Source organism: Acinonyx jubatus, chromosome F2 (assembly GCF_027475565.1).
Source record: "Acinonyx jubatus isolate Ajub_Pintada_27869175 chromosome F2, VMU_Ajub_asm_v1.0, whole genome shotgun sequence".
In the NCBI taxonomy this organism is placed as follows: domain Eukaryota; kingdom Metazoa; phylum Chordata; class Mammalia; order Carnivora; family Felidae; genus Acinonyx; species Acinonyx jubatus.
This window is the reverse complement of record NC_069394.1, coordinates 19,046,335-19,069,174: the sequence shown is the minus strand read 5'-3', so window position 1 is coordinate 19,069,174 and position 22,840 is coordinate 19,046,335. Positions and strand designations below refer to the sequence as shown.

Genomic DNA, 22,840 nt, shown 5'->3' with positions numbered 1-22,840 from the left:
AGGTGCAAATATAAAAGAGGGAAGTGATGTGGAGCAATGAGCTGGTAATATGGACAAGCTGGAATAGAAAGGCTGGGAAAGAATGAAGGAGAGGTAGTTGGTCTCCATAACCCAAAACAGGTTTTGTAGCTCCTTGGGATCAGCTACCTTGCAACTCCACGGGTGGCCTTGTCTACAAGGTGAGAGGTTGTAATTGATGTCCATGCATAAATCTGAACCTGTTAAGGGCTTCACAGCTAGTGAAAGAGTAGACAGAAAAAAACTATCTTCACAGCATCCTATCATTTGAATATGATAAAAGTTCTCCTCTGATTATTTAAACCATAGCCTGAGGACTCATGAGAGTCTGGAGTTGATTTTTCTATAGCCTACCTGATCCAGGAAACCCCAAGCAGGGTTAATTACCAAAAACATTGGCCAGAGCCTTTGAAACTCTGGAAGCACCTGGCAGATCATTCCGGATAAAGCTGCTCTGTAGGGACACACCTTTAATCCCCACAGGTGGTATTCCCACAGTTAAACACCCAACAGAGATGAGCTCACAGTCCAAAATTTCAAAGCACATGTGATGAAACTCCATGAGAAAGAGTTAACAGACACATCAGTTTGGGTTCTTAGACCATTAAGAACTGACGTTATCGGCTAAATGGTGTCTCCGCTCACCCCTAAGTGTATACGTTGAGGTCTCACCTTCTACGTATCTAAGAATGTGATTGTATTTGGAGACAGGAGTTCTTTAAAGACCCAATTAACTTACAGTGAGGTCATTAGGGTGGGGCTAAATCCAACAGGACTGTCATCTTTATGAGAAGAGTAGATTAGGAGACAGACATACAGGGAGAAGAACATGTGAAGACACTAGGAGAAGACCAGTGTCCATCCACAAGCCAAAGAGAGGTCTCAGAAGAAACTAACACTACTGACACCTATCTCAAACTTCTCACCTCCGGAAGCGTAAGAGAATAAGTTTCTGTTGTTTAAGCTACTTAGGCTGTGGTATGTTGTTTTGGCAGCCCCGGTAAACAAATACAATGCACTATAATACAAGAAAGGACAAACATGTAACAGAAGTCTGTCTAAAGTATTAGAGGCCATACGCATAAAATAAGACAAGGACTCTTACTGAAAAACCAAACACTAAAGAAGTGCTTCATGAAAAAATAAGCTGAATCCCCAAGGAAGAAGTGGGAGTAAAGAATAATGGAGAGCAAAGAAACCAGTCAACTTACGGGCAGACCCAAGCAGATTACCATTGCTGGATAACAAAAGTAATGACTGGTCTGGAGAGTGTAAAATGAAGTGGTACATAAGACTGAACAAAATAACACGGAAGACAGGAGTGGACCAAAAGCTTCCTAAGATCCTTGTATTTGATGGGAATGGGTTACAGACGTTAACGTTGTTTGGATTTTAAGCCATATATGTGCATCAAAAATTAAAGGGTTAACTGTGAAATGAACAAAGACGGTATAATTTCCAAAATAAGTAGAAAGGAAAAATAAGAAGCAAAATAAAATAAACAACATAAAACACGAAACGAAATAAAAACAAAAACAAAACAGACACAAGAACCAAATAAAAATAAGAAGCACTCAAGAAAAGAACAAACAAAAAGCAAAGATCCTAACATAGGAAGAACTCAGTGTAAAAGTGCCTGCTTCTTTCTTGAGCAGTCATGCTTCGTGTTCCTTAAACTGAGGGAAACGATGGGGCAGCCCAGGCATACAGCCCTGTGCTAAAGCCTTTCTCTCCCCAAAGTCCTGTGGGGTCACCAAGGGACCACCTGCCAGCTATCATCCCGCCACCTGTATCATCAGGCCGGAGCGGGATGCCCTGAGCCATCAGCAGACACTGCTGCTGCTTAGGTTTGCAAGTCCAACCCAGCCTGCCTCCCCTCGTCATGGGAACCACTCTTGCAAAATCCATAATCACATTGAAAAATGAACGGAGAGGCGCCTGGGTGGCTCAGTCGGTTAAATGTCTGACTCTTGATTTTGGCTCAGGTCATGATCTCACATTTGTGAGCTCCACGCTCAGCACAGAGCCTGCTTAAGATTCTCTCTCCCTCTCTCTCTTCCTCCGCCCCACTCTCTCTCTAAAATAAAAGATACAAAAAAAGAAAACTGAATGGAAAATAGTGTTCACAATGAGCACACATTGATTTTTAAAAAGAATTTTTTTTTGTTTTTTAATCACCAACATGAATAAAAAACAAACCAGATCAGGGGCACCTGGGTGGCTCAGTCAGTTGAGTGACCGACTTCAGTGCAGGTCATGATCACGTGGTTTGTGAGTTTAAGCCCTGCATGGGGCTCTGTACTGACAGCTCAGAGCCTGCAGTCTGCTTCAGATTCTGGGTCTCCCTTTCTCTCTGCCCCTTCCCCACTCATGTTCTGCCCCTCTCTCTCCATTTCTCTCTCTCTTAAAAATAAACATTAAAAATTTAAAAAAAAACGAGATCAATCCTCTCATTTACTCTTCCTCCTCTTCTGCTTGGGAGGGAGGAAAGGGAGATGTGTCTCAATTTATGTCATATTCCATGTCTGTATACATGGATATTCCAGTACTTCTGGGTCACTGTTCTGCCTGATGGTCCTCAAGCTTTGTAGAAAATACTTGAAAAACTGGCTCCATACTCCCTGGAATCATAGCACACATCTGCTGCCTCATGAGAAAGTAAGCATCCCTAAGGGTACCAGAAGTGAGACTTAATTCATATTTTCCGCCCAAATCTTTTCTTTTGTAATACTCTATGAGGCTGGACCAATGTGCTTGACCACCTGATCTCACCTGTAACTAACTAATCACAGAAAGACTTACACAGTTCTTTAATCGAACAGGATTGTGTTTTGCCTTGCACATTTTCTTTGTGGATCACTACTTGATTTTGAAACTTCTCATTTTGTTGTTTCCTTCATTAATCAACTTATAAATCAGCTACTTGAGGACAAGGACTATGTTTTACATTTACAGCCCACTAACACCCTTGAGCAAGACTGTTCCTATAGCAAGCAATCACAGAAAATTTGCTGAATTTTCCTCATAATGCTAAACAGAGCACTTATGAAATTAATGCCAGTTGTTATCAGTTCATCTACCACTAAGCTTGGAATCAATTACATCTTTCTTCATGGTCACTTTTAGCCACTGACTGGCCAGTTAACAAAGAGTGGAAAAAAGAGGGAAACAGCAAAATCAAAAGTTATCAAATAGCAATTAGAAGCTCCAGGGGGAAAAAAGTCGACAAAGAAACTAGAACCATTATTTTAAACTATTTTTGAATATTTGCAGAGGGTTTTTTTTTTTAATGTTCCTTTTGACAATCTGAGAAGAAAATTAAATCAGAGAAAGAAAAATCACCTCAGAGACACGAAGTGATGGGAAACCAACTATGGCAGATATGTGATATGTGGCAATGTTCCTTCAGGTTTGCTGGAAAGCACCTAGGACTGCTTTCTCTTCTGTTTATTAGTGGGGTTGGTTGGTTTTTACCTAAAGATACCTCCTTCAAGATTAGCTCATATATCTTCTTTATACAGCCTTCCATGAGTCTCTCCAAACAGTGAATGCCTGGCTTTCCATTAGATTTCACCCCTTGCAGCACAGGTCATGGGTGTCTATAGTTGACTGCTAAAATGTAACTGCAGGGCTGGACAGAGCACTGGAATTTATTTTTTGTCTCCACCTATACAATGTTATTCCTGGGAATAATAACGATAATAATAATAACAGCAACAGCAACTATCACCATTAATGAGATCTCATTATATCAGATGTTGCTATGGTCTGAATGTTTGTGTCCCCTCAAAATTCATGTGTTGATATCCTAATCCCCAACGTGATGGTATTAGGAGGTGGGGACTTTGGAGGGGAGAACGCCATGAGAGCAGAGGCCTTAGGAGTGAGATTAGCCCTCTTATAAGAGATCCCACAGATCGCTCTCCCCTTCCCCGATGTGGGATACAAGGAGGCGTTTGCCACCCAGAAGAGAGCCCTCACCCTACCAACCTGGAACCCTGATCTTGGACGCCCAGCCTCCAGAGCTGTGAGAGATGCGTTTCTGTTGTTTATAAGCCACCCCTTCTGTGTTATTTTAGCAGAGCAGCCCAAAAGGACGAAGACGGATGTAATTAGCACTTTGCATACATTATAGCATTTCATCTTCACAAAACCTTTATGAAGCGGTATACCCCTTTTCACTCTTCTTAAAATGGAATTTAGGAATATGAGAGTAGCCTGCCTGGGTCACACAGCTAGTAACTCATAAAACCAGAGCAACTAAGTTCTTCTTAACCACAGTATAATATAGAGGTGGTTATCAAGCCTCAAGCCTCAGTGCGTGTCAGGGTCTCCGGCGACCGACTGAAAATTCATATTCTCAGACCCCACCCATGGGCCGATTCTGATTCAGTAGGTTTGGAGCAGGACCGGGAGAGCTACATTTTTACCTCGCACCATTGTCTCTCTGGGCATCGTCTCTCTGACGGAGCTCCGTACTCCCCCACAGTGCTTCCTCACCAGAGGCTCGATCACTGATGGGGAATGGATGAATATAACATTTATCGACATTCATACAGATTAAGCATGTGACATTCTTCACGTCTGTCTCTACGCGGATAAAGATGGCAAATGTCAATGGTGAGACTGATTTAGGAAGCATGATGTTAAACACGTTCACAGGGATTTCTTTATATCAGGGCTTCTCAGAGCCTTTAATATAAGCAAAATATTAATGGTAAAATACAATATTTGCTTCAAAGTCATTTGGTCATGGATTCTATTCCTTCATCTAACTCTTACCTGACCCCCTTTAAACTGCAACTGGGGTGCCTGGGTGGCTCAGTCGGTTAAGCATCCGACTTCGACTCAGGTCATGATCTCACAGTTGGTGGGTTTGAGCCCTGTGTCAGACTCTGTGCTGAAAGCTCGGAGGCTGGAGCCTGCTTTGGATTCTCTCTCTCTCTCTCTCTCTCTCTCTCTCTCTGTCCTTCCCCTGCTTGTGCTTTCTCTCTCAAAAATAAACATTAAAAAAAAAATCAACTGTAACAACAGAATTTGGAGAATAGTGTCTTGGAAAATTAATAATAATAGCTTACATTTATATGGGGTGCTACAGTTTATAAAGTTCCCTCACATGCATTATTATCATTACCATTTCCAGGGGTGGATACGGGAGCTCAGAGAGACTAGCAATGGTTCACCTAAGACGAAAGAGCTCATGAAGCAGAGTGAGCATCCGAACTGGGCCCTTGGGCTCCGTATCCACTGTTTATCCAGGGCACCAGGTGAGTACTTTCCTTTCACATATAACCTAGTGCTTAGGGGAAGCAATGCAATATAGTGCAAGGCTATTTATCCTCTCTTCGCCTCAGTTTTCTCATCTGTAAAATGAGGCATTTGGAACAAATTTAAAGAAGTACCTCACCCAAAGTCAAATAGCTATCTTTAGCAGCATGACTTTTACAATCAATTTTCATAACTCCTTAAGGAGTCCAACAGATTTGTCTTGAACTGGGAGCCAGTAACTGTGCCAGGAACTCTGGGTGCAATAAAAGAGGCATGAATCCTTCTCTGACACAATATTATGTCTTCCAAAATGTGCCGGTAGAAAATGTTGTGTGCAACTGCCTTTCGAAAAATTGCTTCCCAGGCCAGACTAGCGTGCCCTTTTGTGCCCTGGCTTTGGCCTGCCAGCTCCTGGAAAAAAAAAAAAAAAATAGACAACACAGCACTGCCTTGAAATATCACCAGTGTCCTTGTGGTCAGTGCCACATGGCCATGCCTGAAGGTCTTAAATCTACTGTTACTCAACAGCAGGGCTGGAAGTCAGCTTCCCTTTGATAATAAAAGCTATTACCTGACTCTTTAAACAGTTCAACTTTCCTCCCTATTTCACAGTTCATAAAGCACCTCTCAGACGTGGAGGGATTTTTTATTTAAGAGGAGATATAAGATAGCATATTTTTTCCACCTCTTGATTGCTTATTACTTCCCATAAACTATGAAATGGTGATCCTGCAACACAGCTTTTCTAATTGCTCACGTCTGTTAAGATGCCAGTGCACTGGGCATCTTGCTGCCCTCCTGACTCCATCTCATTGTGCGTCCGGCTTTAGCACTGCCAGAGCCCGGGTTAATATGTACACCATGCAACTCATTAGCTGTATGTTAGTATCAGAGCCAAGAATCAATGTGATGGGATCCAACAATATGTCGGGGCTTGGGTCAGAGTCTCAGCTGAGGACTCATCAAATGCAGAGGTCAGCAGCTTGGCATCGGCTCTACAGCATACACTGAGCGCATTGTGCTCAAAGTAGCCATTGGGGAAGACGACAAATATGAAGCTTCATTAAAAGTCGAGGGGAGGAAAAATCCCTTTGCAGGACCCACGGACCTTCACGGTTATCGATGCGCCTCTCTGCTCACATGAGAAATGTATCAGGTTTATCACACACACACACACACACACACACACACACACACACACACGTGGCATTATCATATTTCCAAGAATCAGATACCAATTCATTAGGAATCCAAGCAAGGAGCCCCAAGGTCAGGGTTAAAAGATTTAGAACATGTCTTGAAATCCGATGTTATTTTTATACTTTGAATGACATAAACTGGTTTAAGTCTAATGGAGGTAAAATGATCACAGCATGTGTTTCTCCTTTTCTGATTTATTTCCTCCCTCACTGCCTCTCTTCCTTCCTTCCTTTTCTTTCTCTTTTCTTCTTTCCTTCCTATCAATTTCTTCCTTTAGCTCTTACTAAGGAGCTAATAATAAAGAGCTCTTTAAAAAACTATCTGTTCTTCCCAGAGTGGGGCCTCTCAAATCACCCCCTGTGATGCATCACTTGGCACACAAATACTGCTCCCACACTTCCTATCATCTCCTCTTGGAGGACAACCAACCTTAGTAGGAGTGGAAAAGTTACATTAGGAAGGAAAGGCTTCCTCAGATCTCCATGCCGGTCATGTTTCTAAGTAATGACTTAATAGGACCTTCTGGGTAGGACAGTCATCCTTTTACTAACAGATTCCCTTTTCTTCAAGGGTAGAACACTGAACAGGTACCACCAGCAGCTGGTGATTTTGGAGATGATTACCTGACCCAACAGGAGTGTTTAAGATTAGCTTGAGTTTCGCAGGCATGGTTTGGAAAAGAAAAGGAAACAACAGCAACAACAACAACTCCATGTTTAAAATTACAGGGCGTGCAGGGCTCACATTTTCATAAATCCACTTAAAAATGATCACATCTTCACAGGGGGTCAAGGAGTGCCTGGGTGGCTCAGTCGGCTAAGTGTCTGACTTCAGCTCAGGGCACAATCTCTCTGGGGGTTTGAGCCCCGCATCAGGCTCTGTGCTGACAGCTCAGAGGATGGAGCCTACTTTAGATTCTGTGTCTCCCTCTCTCTCTACCCCTCCCCTGCTCGTGCTCTGTCTTTGTCTCTCTCAAAAATAAATAAACATTTTTTAAAAATTAAAAAGAAAAAAAAGAGAAAGGTCAAACTAATCATTCCAACACTGAGAATCCGTTTTCTTGTCAACATAAATCAGAGAGATTTTATTCTCAGTGATCACACCAATGTTTGGCAGAATCCCAATAAGCACATCGAACCATGACGAGCGCGAGGTATGCACAACATCTTGGATGGTGTCTGTGTCCTGTGAAAGGGAACATGGCTCCTGCAGAGCCAGGCGGCCCACACCTCTAAGCCGGGCACACCTGCAAGCAGGCATGGGCTCACTCATCAAGAGAAAGAACTCACTTGTGCTCTGGTGCTTACATGGTGTAGAATCAGTGAGTTGTCACGAGTGCTGAAGGAAACAAACACGAAGTCACTCCATAAAGCACCAACGCAAACAGTGAATTGCTGTTACGGTCTGGAGGTGTGTGTCTCCCCAAAACTCGTATGTTAAAAACTGAACGCCCAAGGTGCCAGTACTGGGAGGTGGGGGCCTTCGGGAAGTGAGGAGGTCCTGAAGGTGTGAAACCTATGTGAAGGGAACTAGTGTCCTTATAGAAGAGACTCCCCAGAGCTTCTCTCTCCCCTTGCCTCTTCCCCCTGTGAGGATGTGATCAGACGTCTATAGTCTGGAAGACAGCACTTGCCTGACTATGCTGGCTCTCTGACCTTAGACTTCCGGCCTCCGGAACTGTGAGAAATACAGCTATGTTACTGATAAGCTACCCAGTCTATGGTATGGTATTTTGTTATAGCAGCCCAAACAGATCAAGATAATTATGATAACCACTGTAGTTCTAAGAGATCAAGGAAGAACATCTTTGTGGGAGAGACACTGAAGTCTTCATGTCTAAATCTATTTGGGTACAATACACAAGGCCCTAGACTGTATTTCATAAGAAGCAATATGCTACAGTTCTTTCTTTTTAAAAGAAAGATAGTCGTGAGCTTGCAGATTTACATTACTGGGTGAAGATGGAATTAATATGTAAACCTCAAAAGAATTAGTAGCAAGGTAGAACAGAGCACCTGGCTCAGTGGTAGGCACTTACAAATGCTGTTAAATTATTTTCCTGAAGAATTTTATGGCATTTGGCTTCCTCATGCGTTTTGGGTGCGGCATCCCTGGTGGTCAGCCTCAGATGGCACAGCAGCATGCCCGACTATATTCGGAGGCTCAACACTCACCTCCAGGTACCCAGCTCTGGGAGGCAGGAACCATTGTCGAAAGGGGTGGAGGGGGCTGAGCTGAACCAAGCAGGGTGAAAGTGAAAAAGAGACATACATTGCTAAGAAATCATCTTTGAAGGCAATTCCAAGGAAGAATTCTAAAAATGCAATACAGCAGCACAGGAGTGAAAGTACAACTGCCTGAGGGCGTTGCTAAGAAAGGCAGCATCACCTGAATATCCATATCCAGTGCTCCAGCCACCCAAGATTAATGGCTATTCTTAAATGAGGCCACACATTGTGAACCTTGGAGCCTTTTCCCGTGCTATTCCTTCTGCCCAGAAAGTCCTCCTCTACCTGATCTTTAAGACTCTGTTTAATACCTTCCTTATGCTCCTAGGCCAAATTAGCACATTCTTTTCTAGGAGCCCTCACAGATTCAACACAGAAATTTAGAATTTGTACATTTGAAATTCTTCGTTTCCATGCCTATCTTTCCCATCTGTCAGTGAGCTCCTTGAGAACTTCCTGGTATTTCCAGCCCAGGGCCTTGCCCATTATAAACAATTATCTAGAATAACTCCTCTAGCCCCTTACATTTACATTACTCATTCCCTTTATAGCACTTATATCCAATTGTTTGTTTTCCTGTGTATTATCCATCTTGTCTGCTGAAATGCAAGCTCCAGAGCAGAAGGAATTTGTCTGACTTGCTCACTGTTCCACTTCCAGTACTTAAACCTGCTTGCAGATTGTATGTACTCAACAGTTATTCACTGAATGAATGAATTATAGGTACTAAATAATGTTTATCAAGTAAATGAGCATATAACTAACCCTACATTTGTTTTTAAAAATCACTAAATTATTTATGATTTAAAAGATGTCCAACCTCTAAGAGATGAAGTAAAAACAGATTCCTGTGACAGTTCCATTCTGGACTTAAAGCTGTTGGATTCTAGATCAAATTATCTTCCAACTCAGTTATTATTCATGCCAAAGCCTTAAAGCTTGAAATGGAAGAAAAACAACATGCCAAAGGGTTCAATGGTGGAAAACCAAAGGCCAGAAGAAGTTGGCTCCTCCAGCTCTAAGGTCTGCTTTCTCAGAGTAAGATAAAGGTACAGAGTGAGGTTTCCAGAAACTTGAATGATTAGCAGTTGTTTTTAAAGTCCTCGTTTGCCACCAGAAAAGTTTAAATACAGATTGGAGGAAACAACAAAATACAAATTTATAGATTAGTTTCTGCAAAAGTCATTAAGAACCTAAACTTCCTACAGATACTTGTTCCTTCAACTTCTGATCTCTTCTAAGGAAAAGAAAAAACGGGAATTATGAATACATTATTTTATGCCTTTGCTTGAAATTCATTTTTATACATTCGGTTACAATTGCTTTATTTAATCAGGTTTACATAAACCTTAGAAAGGTGTTTTTATGGAGCTCCTGGGTGGCTCAGTCAGTTAAGCGTCCGACTTCGGCTCAGGTCATATCTCACAGTTCGTGGGTTTGAGCCCCACGTCCGGCTTTGTGTTGACAGTTCAGAGCCTGGAGCCTGCTTTGGATTCTATGTCTCCCTCTGTCTCTGCCACTCCCCAGCTCATGCTCTATCTCTGTCTCTCAACAATAAATAAACATTTAAAAAAATTAAAAAAAAAAAAAGAAAGGTGTTTTTGTAACTTATAGTTGGTTAAATATGGAATTACCTCTATAAGCTTGATAATATGGTCTTAGTTAAAATTATACTTACATATGAATTCTACATTCTATTTACAGGGAAACTGAGATTGATTTACAATCAATCAATTATACTTATGACATCACATACTAAGCTCCTTTATTTTAGGAGTTTCTTTGTGAAAGTAAGAAAGAGACCAAATACAAATCTTTTCACTTAAAAAAATGTTTTTTATTATGTTTATTTATTTTGAGAGAGAGTGAGAGACAGAGCGTGAGTGGGGGAAGGGCAGAGAGAGAGGGAGACACAGAATCCCAAGCAGGTTCTAGGGCCACAAGCTGTGAGATCATGACCTGAGGCCGAAGTCAGAGGCTCACCCAACTGAGCCACACAGGCGCCCCAAAATCATTTCACTTTTTAGGGACCAACTCCAATCTGACTTTTCCCATCTAGAAACCACAATTTCTACTGTGCTTTCTCCCTTCCTAATTGTGGCAGCACTATCGCCGGGTATATATTTTCACTCAGGTTTTACTCTACCACATACGGTAGATCTTTGGCCTTCATGGATTTAATACAGTCGTCACTGTGCGTGACCCTGAATGCTGGTGCCTTGCAGTCATTTGTAATTTTGCGAGGGGACCAGTTGTGCAAGCGTGGGCTGATTGCCCTCCACAGGCCTATCAGTCCGTGTGGCCCTCGGTTCCCTCGCTTGACGTCATTAACGACACATACCCCATATGTGTACATTCTACTCTTGTTTCTTTTTGGAAAATGGCCTAAAAAGCCAAATGATAGTACCGGTTATGAAAGGGATAGTTTTCTGCCAGAAAACAGAAGTTAGAGACAAATTAAACAACAGAATGCTGATTTGGTAGCTCTGAGCCCCACAGGTAAGTCAGCATTTTGGAGAAACGACCAGTGCAAATCGTTTTTACTGCATTTAATAAAAGAAAATATATACATACAGTTTGGTAGCATTCACAGGTTTGAGGATTTCTAAAGGCCTCTGTATAAATCCCACTTCAAAACTACTGCTTAGAAGGGAGAGCTACCTTTCCAATAAAATTTGCAAGCCGGAACGCTGACGACCTTCATATACTGCTTTCAACTTACTGGCTGCTATGTGCCAGGCCCTGTGGCAGACACTGACATACAATATTTCATTTAAGTCATATAAATTCTCTTTTGAGGTAAGTATTAATGTCTTTTTTATAGACACAAAAGATCGAAGACTTTTAAAAAGTTGTCTAAAGTCACTCAACCAGTAAGTAACAAAGCAGGGATTAAAATCCAGGTAGGTCCCCATCCAAAGCCCTGCTCTCGCTTCTATATCCTGCTGCATCGCAACCCTGCCAGCCTTCCCTGCCTCCTATGCATTCATTCAGTTGGTTCTTATTGGATTTATTTGATTCCAGCCTTATTTCTAGGTTCCCCAAATCCACCTTAGCCAAAATGCTTGGTTCCTGAATTCAACAGTTAAGATCTATACAATTACAGCATCCACTGTGTATACACACACACACACACACACACACACACACACACACACACACAGGACTTCTGTGTTCTGAGCACCGACACTATTGACTTCAGGTTGTCTTTGTGCTGCGTGTCTGTGTTGGGAGATTTGGTATACAAAACAAAATGTTCACAATGAAGTTTTTGTGAAACCCAGACATGCCCACATGCTCTGTCTTCACTGATGGAGTCCCCGGACACATTGTTTTCCATTGCCTCTGACAAAGATTGGGTTGATTTGCATTTCTCCCTTCCAAACCCATTACTGCTAATGACCAGAAAGCGGCCCTTAGGTAGACAGTTAACTAGGGAAAAGGAGGTATAGGAAGGAGTTTAGGGAACCAGCAACTGACAAGAATCAGACAGAGTAGAGTTCACACAAGGTTTAGTCCATCTTTCCACAGAACAGAGAAGGGGTGAGGAATGGTGAGGAGGGGGTAGGAGAGGGAGGCTGGAAAGATAAGTGAACTACACGGCCACATGTTTTGTGAGCCAAAATAAAGTCATTTGACAGACAAGCAAATAACCATTGCTAGTGCTATTCTAGAAGTCTTTCAGGACAAGAGGAAACTGTCAATTCTAATCAGGGCAGGAGAGGCTTTGGCCAACGGGTCATCATGACCAGAAACCAACTCTTGCCTAGTCTTCTCCTCCTTATGATCCCCAAGTTTTCACTCTTTTGTTCTTATTTTCCAAGAGATTTCTTCCACCCTTTGATCTTCCTCTCTAGAAGGTATTCCCAGTCTCTTTCCCCACCTCTGATCTCAACAAAGTTCTAGACCAGTAGACCCCCACAATCCCCAATGGCAAAATAGCAATAAAACGATGGTGTATTTGCATAATTCTGAATTGTTTTTACAACACTACATGGATGGTGAGGTGCACGGGATGGAGCAAATTATGCCCTAGACTGAAAATCAGAGAGACATGAATTTTAGTCTCACCCGTCAAGCAAACTAGCTGCATGATTATGGCCAAGTCACATACCATTGCCAATTCATATTCTGTTATTTTTTCTGTCCTTCTTAGCTCTAAAGCACTGTAAGAATCTGATTCTCAGAACCCATGGAATAAGTAAGGCATGCATCTGACTTGTGTTATTTACCAGGGACAACACAGCAATGAGCTAGCTGAGCCTAGGGTCCTCATTTTCTGACTACTAATCCAGTGTTCTTTCCACTATGAAGGAAGATAAATTCGTAAAACATAAAGAACAGCCACTCGAAGACCATCACACCTGCATCTCACTCAAAATTGAGAGGCTTGACACATTGAAGTAAGGATATCCCTAAGTTACACGGAGTGTATGGTCTGAGAATTCTCCTGTGCAAAGATGATTGTTGAGAACACAGAAATGAGGGTGAGGTGACTGGGTCACTCCTCTCCTCTTCCAACAAAGCCATGTTGAACATACAACGTGAGATCGTACTGCATTCCCAGAGAAATCTGTTGCAGTGCCTGCAGGTAGCAGGGACCACACGTTCTGGCTAAGACTCACTCATTCGGCAAACATAGACTGACAATCTGTTATTTTCTGGACCCTGTCTAGGCACTGGAGCAACAAGCCTAAATAAGAAATTGCCTCTTTTCTCTGTAAGGTTGTAACCTGCAGGGCAAAAAACAGATCAAGGACTATTACAGGGTCTCTCCCTGAATTGTGAAAGGGAAATGAGTGAGAATAATTCTGAGAGTCTCACTTGACCTCTAAGCCTCCACAAAGACCCTCTTTTCATCCTGACTCAGGTCATATGCCGATGTGGATGTTCTTAAATCGGACTCTAGAATTCTAGATCCATCTTTTTCTATTCCTAATTCTAAATAAAATAGGGGCAAATGGGTGGCTCAGTCGGTTAAGCGTCCGACTTTGACTCAGGTCATGATCTCACAGTTCGTGAGTTCGAGCCCCGCGTTGGGCTCTGGGCTGACAGCTCAGAGCCTGGAGCCTGCTTCACATTCTGTGTCTCCCTCTCTCTCTGCCCCTTCCCTGCTCATGCTGTGTCTCTCTCTGTCTCGAAAATAAATAAACATTAAAAAAAATTAAAATAAAAGACTTCAAACTTAATCGCTTCAATTAGCTGATGAAACCTGAACATACCAATTTGAAAGAGTTTCAGGATGAAAAACAAAGCACATTAATTTGCATTGCTTTGGCAATATTGCAGCCTAGTCCTATTTGAAGTAATAAAAAGCCCAAGCCAAAAATGTAAGGGTGCAAAGTGACTCTGAAAATGATACTGAGAATGTCAAAGCATTAAAAAACAATTCTTCTATGGTGTGAGGAAGAACGTCATGAGTAAATGCCAGGGTGAGTTACTAGAACTTGAATATAGTTGTAAATAAAATTAAACTGCCAGGTGGTGGCTATAATCATCTGTGTGTCGGCTACTATCTGTATCTCTTTGCCACTTGAAGATCCTGTGTACATGGGCTGGACTGTTTTTCCCCCTTCGAACACACGAGTGATTACCGTGGATATGGTTGGTCCTCTGCCAAAATACCGTTTTCTAGGGGGAGCATTCAGCCCTCACCTGATGTGAAGAATCCCTGCCCACAGTTTAAACCTTCTATTCATCTTAGACAACTACCCCAGGCAGATGGGAGTGGCTTCTCCTTACCTACAAAGTAGCCCACAGCCAGCGGCTGACTTAAACAGGGGTATAAAACCCCAACTCTTCAGCTTAAGGTGGGCGGGGCGGGGGCGGGGGGAGGCTGTGCTCTGTGCTGCCCTTCAGGCTCCAGAGCCCCCTGTGGGATCGGGATGAAGCTAAGTTCTAGCTGATACCACATCTTTATTTGGCTTCCCTCCCAGCCCCACCCCCCTCACCTATCTTGTTTCACTCCTTGCTTTACAGGTTTCTCCTAAGTGTCCTCCCTCAGTAAATGCCTCCCCAGGGAATCTCCATCTCCGACTTGACTTCTGAAGCGTCCTAAGACACTGATCAATGTATTGTAAGGCCTGAAATTTCATGTGCTGCCTTAGCATCTCTGAGCCTCACAGGGCTCCTGCTCTCATCTGATACGCCCACCACCCAGTTCCCTGTACTCCCCCTTGTCCTTACCCTAATGGGTTTTCCTTCCCTGACAGCCTGCAGAATGATTCAAACAAGCCAATCCCATACTCTCATGGGAAACAGAGAGCATGTCACCTGCTTCTTACTACAAGGCCTCTCCCACAGTCCCTGCTGCTTCCCTCTGTCCCCGAGCAAACCTATGTGGCCCTGCAGTGCTTGCATCCTCCTGGGCCCTGAGTAAATGTGACTAATGAGCCACTGCCAGGCTCCTCTGTCCAGTGCTTGTGTCATGGGCTCTGCCATCTCCTACTTGGGGGGGAGGGGGAGGTGTCTCTTCCTCACCAAGGGGGTCAACAGGTGATCGGAATAATTAAATAATGGAAATCAATAGTAAAATCTATTTTTTTTTAACTAAAGAGAGGGAGTTCTTCTGGAAGAGATCTATTTCATAAAGAAAGGGTGATCTGTAACAACCAATAAGATAAAATAAAGTATCAGAGTCTGCTGGCCATATGACCGAGCACAGGGAGCTTTCAATCTTGAGTTCTACACACGTCTCCAAGGATATCAAGTAGGGCTCATATGAATTTGTGGGAATCAGCCTACAAGGACAGAATGTACACGCCCCATGTCTTCTACGTGGGCAGCACTGATGTCTCCACCTTGGTGACAAGGACTCCCGTTACTAAATTGCACTGTCAAGTGATGAAGGGAAGTGGGCGTATTTTCATAATTCCCTTATGGCGGCCTCCCTGCTACCCACCCACCCCAGTTTTAGATCCCTGATTTTTGAGAGAATGGAAGATGGGGGCCACTTGAATTCCATTCACACTGGCACCTACACTTTAAACACTTGTAGTGCAAGACTAACAGGAAAATAACCAAGCTGTTGCCGGTTTTCCTCGGTCTTGTTCCATCACAGAGGTGATTCACTCAGGAATTGGATGACTGCCTTATAAAGCAGCACAACAGACCCATTAGCACTTAATTGCATTAACAGTCTGTGTTTCCTAGCATAACAAACAGTCTTGATTTAGGGATGATGCAAGTCAGGGGTAGCCTGGACAGTATTTCTATTTCTATTTATCAGATGGGAGTTCCCTCAGGTCAGAGACTATTTTCTCCCTGGAAGAAGTGGTGGGAAATTCCCACGTAGGTGATTTTTAGGCAGATGGTGGAGCTGATATATTTAGAGGCTCCAGAAATATCGTTCCCTTAATTACACTGTCAAGATCTTGATTACCGGCAGCCTGTGTTACTCAGGCCAGGGCTCTTTTACATTTGCATTTGAGATTCCTCTCTTAGATAGCTGGGCAATGCAGCTACAGAATGAAATTCCTTGGTTGCTTATATTCATAGGGAATTTTAGGGGATGAATAAATTGCTATCGTTGGAACTGAAAATTAGTGATGGTCTAGTGAATTATGTGAAAATATATGGAAAAGTATGTTGATAGGTAGAGATAAATAGGACATGGATGGATAGGTAGAGGTGAATATAGAGAGAGGCAGATGGATGGAGAGAGGAGAGAGAGAGAGAGAGAGAGAGAGAGAGAGAGAGATGGATGGAGAGAGGAGAGAGAGAGAGAGAGAGAGAGATGGATGGATAAGGACAGATAGGCTAGATGAATGGGTGGATAAACAGATACAGGAAGATAGGAAGAGATGGATAGACCGAGAGAGACAGACAGTTCTGACTTCACACAGCAGCGCTGAACAATAAAAAAGACTGTGTCAACTGAAACCACACTAAATGATCTCAGTCACTTGGAAAAATCAGGATTGGTCTCTAGATATGCAACATGTTGTATTAAAACATTAAAAACTGTCTTACTCTCGGTTGTGAATATACAGGGAAATGAAAAAATAGTAAATATAAAACATATTTACTTAGTAATCTATCATTTAAAACATTAGAAAGATCAAGAATGAAAATGTGTTATTTCTTTGTCAAAAACTTGAGAGAAGTGTGAACAGGGCTTCTTGCCTTCTCGTCATGTGACTCGGAATTCGGAGTGAGCATCTTCTCTCTGCCTTGACAAGCCATCCTACTCCTTTCTAAGTCTGGATCAGCCAGCGACATTTTATCCTTTCTACTTTCAGGGATGCGAAATGTCTCTGAAAGTTCCCCTGTTGTGAAGCGTCTCACTTCTTCTGGGGTACATCACTGACTTCTGGCTGCACGTAAGGAGTCTCTTGAATGGTACCAGCATTTACACCCCCATGGTCAGCTAGTTCTTCTATAATTCCATTTATGTTTGGGGGGAAGCTCACTTCCAGAATTGTCACTTTTCATTTTACTGCACTTTCACCCTTTTTGGACATCTCCCCCTTTCTCTTATCCATTCTTATAAAATGTCATAGATTTATTACTAGGAGACAAGGCAGAAACACAACTACCCACTTTGCAGTCTATGTGTGAATGAATAGATATGCGGTGACCGATGGCCCACGGATTGTGAGAGAAGGCATGTGATTAGTCACAATCTGCACGTCAGCTATTCACACAGGGATTTTTTTGAATGAAAAGCTGCCAGCAAAGTTTGTACTTTATGAAATTACTTGCAGGTAATATAGCATAGTCACTGAAATTTGAACTATGCTTTTGAGAGGGGATACTGACTTGAACCATGATAACTGAAATTCATAGATACTGGAAACACTCAAAGCAAGTGTGTGTGTATCTTAGTTTTCGCCTAACCTGTCCTATCAAATACAATTTCAGCCTTTGTTGGATCTGTTCTCTGGGCTTCTGTAGTACAAAAGAGGAAGAAACAGAAGAAGGGCAGAGGATTATTGTGTGAAATATAAAGGCAGGGACTAGCCAGAGAGGTGTAATTGACTGACATAGTCAAGAATACAGGAAGAACACAGAAGAGAGAATCTCTTCTTCTCAAGGGTTTTCTTCTTTTAGGGTTATGGAAGGAATGAGAGTAGTTCAAGATTAGGATGGAAGTCAACAGGAGAGAAAAGATTTTAGTAAGCGTTGCACCGTCCCGTTTTGTGAACGCCCCCTGCTATAGACCGAATGTGTCCTCCAACCCCCACCTCCAAATTCGTATATGTCAAACCCCTCCTAGTGTGACAGTATTTGCAGTGGAGCCTTTGGGAGGTAAGTAGGTCATGAGGGTGGATCCCCCATGACGGGATTAGTGCCCTTGTAAGAAGAGAGTTACTTTCTTTCTGCCAAGTGAGGAGACAATGAGAGGGCTGTCTACAAATCAGAAGGAGGGTTTCACCAGTACTCAACTATGCTGGCACCCTGATCTCAGACTTCCAGTCTCCAGAGCTGTGAGAAACAAATTTCTGTTTATAAGCCACCCAGTCTATCGCACTGTTACAGCAGCCTGAACTGATGAAGACACCCTTTATTTTCACAAAGACAAATAAAGGATAGGAGTTCTTTTGATAAGTCTCTTAGTTCTGAAACCTGGCTTTTTGTATGTAGTATCGCTCTGACACTGGATTCTGGCAGTCTCACATATATGGACCCATGTTCCCTGGATCCCTTTATTAGCTCAGCTTAGTGGAAAATTCTGGACATTGGAATTAGAAAGAAGGGCCCATGCTCTGTCTCTGCCACTTACGAGATGGGTGAAATTACTCAACTTCTCTAAGCTGGCCTCATAGGATAGGAATTATTTAAGGCACATAGCTTGAGACAGACTAGGCACATAATAAATACTAATTACCAACTTCCTTTCCTTTAGGAACACCCTGGGGAGGCACAGCTATATAAATGTTCCCATTTAAAAATCAGAAGTGGAAATGACGAAAGCTGAGAATTGAATTTGCAACTCAGAACTCCCAGCTGGGTTTTTTGTTTGTTTGTTTTGTTGTGTTGTGTTTTTGTGTTTTTAATCTGACAAGAAATGGTTTGCAAACTAAGATGACAAGATAGAACAAAGGCAACACCTGATGAACCCAGCACAAAACAGATTTCAGCAATTCTGCCATGTTCCCTGTTGATCAGTGTTTTTCTAAGTAGCAGGAGAGTCTGAGCTCAGTTCCTTTTTCTCTTGTCTGAAATCTGACTGATCATTGAAAACAGCTCAGTAACAACTGCAAAAAGATTAAAGAACAATGACTGAAGAGTGTGTTTGGGACATACTGCATTTTACAGTTCAGGGTGAGGATTAGCATTTATAGGCCCTTTTGAGATAGACTGGGGCTTGTAAGGAGTGTAAAGGTTTGAGACTAATAAGAACAAGGGAAAGACCATATTGGTACACCTGACCCATCTACAGGTGCGGGTGCTTATAGGGAAAGCAGCACAGGGCCTGTCACTGTTACTGTCATAGTTCCGAGGACCCTGAAGTGAAGGAGACCAAAAAAAAAAAAAAAAAAAAAAAAAAAAAGGCCCCAGTTCAAAGACTATTGGCCCAGTGCTGACTTTGACACTGTAGGGAGTCCAGAGAATGGCTACGGAGTTTGAGGAAAGAATAAAATCAATTGCAATGGATGAGCTGCAGTGGATTCTTTTAAAAATTAAAGTAAAAAATAAGGATGTCATCACCTTGTCCCACTCTCTAATTATTCCTGTGTCTTGATTTAGACTGTGACTTTAGATAAAACACTTTGCATTTTCTGGGTCCCAGATTCCTCATCTGTACAAAGAAGAGGTTGGTTTAGATCAATGTCATAGTTCAGGCTGTTAGAATACCATAGATTGGGTGACTTAAACAACAAACATTTATTTCTCATGGTTCTGGAGGCTGGAAGTGCAAGATCAGGGTGCCAACATGGGGTTCTCATTGAGGGCCCTCTTCCTGGCCCTGGAAAGCTACCTTCTTGCCATACCCTCACACGGTAGAGAGAGAGGGCTCTGGTCTCTCTCTTCATCCCCTCAAAAAGCACCAATCCCATCATGGCACTCTATGCTCTGACCTCATCTAAGCCTAATTACCTCCCGAATGCCCAGCCTCCAACATACAGATTTGGGGGGACATAAACACTCAGTCCCTAGCAATTACTTCTGGGTCCCTGCTCTCTGATATTGTATATGAAGATACATATACAATACTACCCACCAAATCAAAGTCAACTTATCTGCCCAGCTTTCAAGATCTTCCATAATGGGGTGCCATCCAAGGTATCAGATTTGCTTGTCAGCTTCCTCCTGGATGAACCCTCACCTCCCTTTAGAGCAGTCTCTGGCGTGTCCTCTCTACAAGTTCTATTAATCCATTACCACTTTTTTTCCCCATATTCATCCTCTTCTCTTGGAGTGCACTCAACTCTCTCCATTGCCTCAAGAACTAGCCATTTTGTGGGAGTCATTCTTCCAGTCCTCAGACCATATTGCAGGGAATGATAATATTAATACAAAGTTTTCCTCCTGTGTAGTACAGAGGAGGTTTTAGGATTAACACAGAGAGGATTTTAAAAGGGAAGCTACTGGGGTGCTTGGGTGGATGAATCAATTAAGTATCTGACTTCAGCTCAGGTCTCTGTCTGTCTCTGCCTCTCAAAAATAAATAAACATAAAAAAAATCTTTTAAAGGGAAGTTGTTGTTGTTCTGTATTATTTTAGTTCAGGTAAATGAAGTTCTAAGAACTTGAAATTAAATTAAAATGTACAAATCTTGTCCCAGAGCTGCCATCATTAATCAAAAAATTAAAGATTAACAGTATAGGAAAAGACAAAGGACATCAATTTAAGGTAAAGGACAGCTGAATATATATAGGATCACACTTTATATCTTTACAAATACCAAGTGAATTCTCTGATATTTGTGATAATATAAGAAGGCCACAGTATTAAGGATTTGCCATTCATTGTAACATTTTGCTGAAAACCGTTTGTATGCCTCCACACTAGGATTCAGTATTAAATATTAATCAAAAAAGATTCCGGCTTGGATTTTTTTTCCCTAGGACTTGATCCATGGTAATCTTTGAAAAGTTTTGAAGCTGAAGGCAATAAAAGACATTCTTCTGATCATTGTCCATGGTAAGTCATTACTGTTCTTAGGAACAAAGCACACAACGCAATTTGAAGAAACATCTGTAATGGTTATCTGAAATTATATCATAAGAACAATACTATTCTGAAAACAAAAAGAGCTTTTTAGGAACCTTTATTACTGCTCCATGGGAATGCCTAATAATGTGTCTACTGATAATCTGGGATAAGCAGACAACTTTTAAGTGAGAAAATGGAATCTTTGGAAAAACTTTCAACATCATTAATAACGACACAATTCTGTTTTCCAACCATCCAAATGGTAGGGAAGTTCGTGTTGAAAGAGATGGAAAAAAGAAACTCCAGGAGTGGACAGCATCTCAGTTACTTGGAAGGCGGAGAGATGTGTATGCTGGACAGCTCTCTTTGCCCCTCCGGGTCCAGTCTCTATCCTTTTCCACCCTGCTTGTGCCTTGGGAGACAGACCTTGTCGGAGTGCATCAGTGGGGCTCCCCTGCCTCTGGCTTCCAGTCAGCCTCAGCCAATGGGAGACACTGGCAGATCAGCGGGCAGGACTTGTACGGATGTGCTTCCCTCTCAAAGGCCTCAGCTCTTGGTGGTGGCCCTTTTCTAGAGCTGCAAGTCCCGCTAGTTTCAGGTAACCGCTCCTTTTCCTTGTTATTGCAGATTAAGGGATGGTAGTGGCCTCGTGCCATTGGTGCCTCTGGAGTACTTCTCCATCTCTTCCTGGTTTTCCTTACCTTGGCCACACCTTTCAAATTACTGCTGCATTAAATCCTTTCCAACCATCACTTTTGGGTTTGCCTTCCACCTCCTGCCAGGACCCTGAAATCTGCAGAATATCTGCCAGTCTACCCAGACCCCCAACCAAGGGAGGACATCTTTCATCCTCATCTTCTCCTTCTAGAGTGAATGTCTGTTGCTCTGGCTTCTCCACAACCCATTCAACTTCTCCTAGCACAGCAGCCAGACTTTGCATTAGAGAACCGCCTGTCCCCATCTCTCAGTGCACATGGCTTGGATGAGGCTGATCTCAGTACAACCCAGGGCTGAACATCTGATCTAAGTCAGGTCATTTAGGCTTAATCTCAGGAATCTCAGTTCCAATCTTCTGTGGGAGGCAAAGAGGTCTTTATTCAGTGAGACAGGTACCTGTAAGGGGCATCACAAGCCTGGAACTGTTGGGCCAAGGTCGAGGGCTTGCCTAAGTGTAAACCAATGAAGTGGGCAGGGTGCAAAAAGATGGAGAAGCAGGTCTAATATCATTATTTGGATCCCTGGATCCCACCATGCCTGAAGTTGATCCTTGGACACTGTAGTTTTTAAAAGTGGTAAAAAATAAAAAATAAAAATTTTAAAAAAGTGGCACACCACTTTTTTGATCAACTGAGTTGAGCTTTCTGTTGCTTGCTATGGAAAGATTCCCCCACACATTTGGAGCAAGGAAAAAGTAAAGAGTGTTAGAGACTGTGACTTCTAAAACGCTGTCATCCAGATTTGCAGTATTGCTTTCACTGAGAACCCCAGCCCATAAGGTTTCCAGAAGCTACCTGTGGGTTTTGTTTATCACGCCCTGGGGGCTACCACCACCTGCATTGCCCCTTTCATCCTCTGAAATCTGTGAGAGATGGGACGACACCAAATCAAACAACCCACTCTGTGTTGAATTTGTGGCTCAGACTCAGGCATGAACTGGTGCAAACAAAGAACAATGGTGGAAAACAGCCGAATGCTGCGCTCAAGTATTATTTTCAAGTGCTGTTTGACTGGACCTTCTCAGATGACACGGTTCACTGGCAGGGAGGCTGTTTATTGCAACAATCATTATTCCCTTTTACCTCCTATTACAATGTGAGTCACTGGGAGGTCAGACCATTCCAAAAGCCCAGTGTTCCTGAGCACTCAAGGTCAAGTTCAAGGGACGGCAATCAGGTATAGGGATAATGGCAAAGGCTCAATCCTTTGAAATGAAGGGAAGGGTTAATTCCCAGGAGATTGTCGCAAAGTGAGTTTTACTATTTTCAACATATCATGTAACTTGGGAAAAGAAATCAGAGTGAACA

The 22,840-nt window shown here is 42.6% G+C and overlaps 1 protein-coding gene across 2 annotated transcripts in view; it reads right to left on the bottom strand.

Annotated features, from left to right (window-relative positions):
- Positions 1 to 22,840, bottom strand: part of SNTB1 (syntrophin beta 1) — a 237,994-nt gene that overhangs the window by 72,878 nt on the left and 142,276 nt on the right. The gene's annotated exons all lie outside the window — the stretch shown is intronic.